This window comes from Penaeus monodon, chromosome 31 (assembly GCF_015228065.2).
Source record: "Penaeus monodon isolate SGIC_2016 chromosome 31, NSTDA_Pmon_1, whole genome shotgun sequence".
NCBI lineage: Eukaryota > Metazoa > Arthropoda > Malacostraca > Decapoda > Penaeidae > Penaeus > Penaeus monodon.
Genome location: NC_051416.1, coordinates 3,968,258 through 3,970,580, shown reverse-complemented (window position 1 = coordinate 3,970,580; position 2,323 = coordinate 3,968,258).

The window sequence follows — 2,323 nt, the reverse complement described above, 5'->3', positions numbered from 1 at the left end:
GTGCCTCAGTGTGTTGAGTCAGTGTGGGATCAAGGGTAAGAATACTAATTGACCGAGCTTGTACGTGTAGGCACTGGCATGGATATGCTTCGGCCCTCTCGTGCAGGAAAACGCAAAACCGAAGAGAATGTTTTCCTCCATTGGACCTCAACATTCTTTCAAAGAATTCGTGTGTCGAGCAACAATCACCTCGAGATACTTAGCGAGGAATAAAAGCGGTATCCTAGTGCGCGTCCTTGCGTCCCACCGGGGTTCCCGAGCGGAGCCTTGGCAGCGGCGATCATTATATTCATGGCTCTGTTATTCACCGAAGGAACACGCGAAGACAGAGCGATGCTTCCACTTCCCTCCCGCCCTCGCTCGTCTCATCGAAATCCCCGTTATAGAAAAGGCATTCACGGAGCGAGATACAGCGTACAACCAAAACATCCGACCAATCTGAACCCAATAACAGCAACGCAAGAATGACTTTCATTCTCCGCGTCGTCATTTTGTTTGTTTTGCTTTGGTTTTCTTTTTTATTGTTGCTGTGGTTGTTTAGTGTGGCCTTTGTTTACGAATACCGCGTTCCGATCGGAGTGCGAGAGCAGGAAATGACGTCCGCACGCCCGCGCCTGTCTCGATCCCGTTTCCCGAAGACAGGCAAGCGGAGATCACGTCGACTGGGCCCACGAGGAACCGCCTTCCACCTTCGCTTTCGCTGAAAAACACGCGCCTGCGAGACTAATTCACGATTCAGACGATAAGTGTGTATTTAGCATCAACTATGTACAGTGTATTTACATGGAAATTTCTTCCTCGAAATGTGAATTAAGAACGAGCCACTCTGTTCCCTTGCGGCAGCCTTCATGTGCAACACAGTGCCAGCTGCTAGTTTTAGCTTTCCACATCACTTGACCAAGAATAGATTCTGGAACTAAATCTATCTACCGAAGTTCGATACCCGCTTCCTCCTTGCTACTGCCGCCACTGGATAATGCAGTCTCGCTACAAAGGATAACCTCGACCTCTCCACAGTAGCTGCTTACCATATGGCGGCTCGTCACAGTTTGCATGAGTATTGTATTCGAACAAAGGCTCGCTGCCCTCGTCACAAGCGAGCGTGGCGTCATAGCCCGCACTCGCGTGACACGACTCGCCGCCGCCACGACTCCTGCCCTACGGACTCGCGTTCCAAATTCCTCCGCAAAATGGATAAGCCCATTTACTTCCCTCCTGATTGACCCCTATCCATGTCGCGCTCACTTGGCCCCGGCCCAGTCGAGCTCCCCGTCCAAGGGGCTGCAACGTGGCACCGCCGCATTACGTCACCGTTTCTGGCACGGCGTAGTGATTCTCTGTACACTTTATGTAAGCTTCGCCTCCAGTGTGCAAGGCAGACTCGGTGAGCAGCAGAACAAGCACCGCGGACGCACAGCCGCGAAGTCGCCGCTCTGGAGGAGTCGCACTGGACCACCCGCCATCCTCGCCGGCTGCGACTGGGAACCTACGCCTTTCGCTTTTCTAAATTCGCCAGTTTATATCGCCGTCCAAGTGCAGGAAAGTCATCGGAGGTCTTCCGCGAAACTCTACATAACCTCTGGAAACAGGAGTGGCGCTGATGAACTTTCCTGACTAGATAATGCAATTAGTGTCTCCTCTGTACACCCATTCCAGCTCCAACCTGTAATGTGAAAGGCATTCGAACCCCTCTGGGTATGATAATGCCATCATTATAATTTCCTATCGAGACGGAAATGCAACGTTGGTGATGACTGATTTAATACGTTAGTACGTTAACGTTAATACGCTAGTAATGACTGATTAAATGCAAACTATCGTTGTATTACAATTAAGTATCACCAAACTGCCGATTATCAAGTGAGTACCACCATCTCGATCTCCAATTCACCAATTATCAACTGCTTATGAATAACCTGTCATCCATCTTCACCAAGTATGTCTTCGACACGTTAAAAAGGTGTCCACAAAGATAGAATAAAAAAAAGAGAATCAGGGAAAAAAACATTAAGAAGCAACTGATAACAAACATTACATAATATAAACACACTATCCTAATTACCCTGAGAAGCTTCTTGCATATCATGGCTAGTCTCCAAGATAAGCGTTTTATTACTGAAAAGAATGTAAACACAACGATGAAAAGTTATCTAAAGTAACTCCACTGGAAATAAACAGATGCACGAATGTTTACTCTCACAAAAACACAATTGGAAAAATACAAACATGAGGGTGGGGTGGGATGGGGTGGGGGCAAGGGCAAGGGCAAGGATTGGGAGCAGGGGTAGGGGAGATAATACGAGTGAGGAGAGAGAGAAAAAGA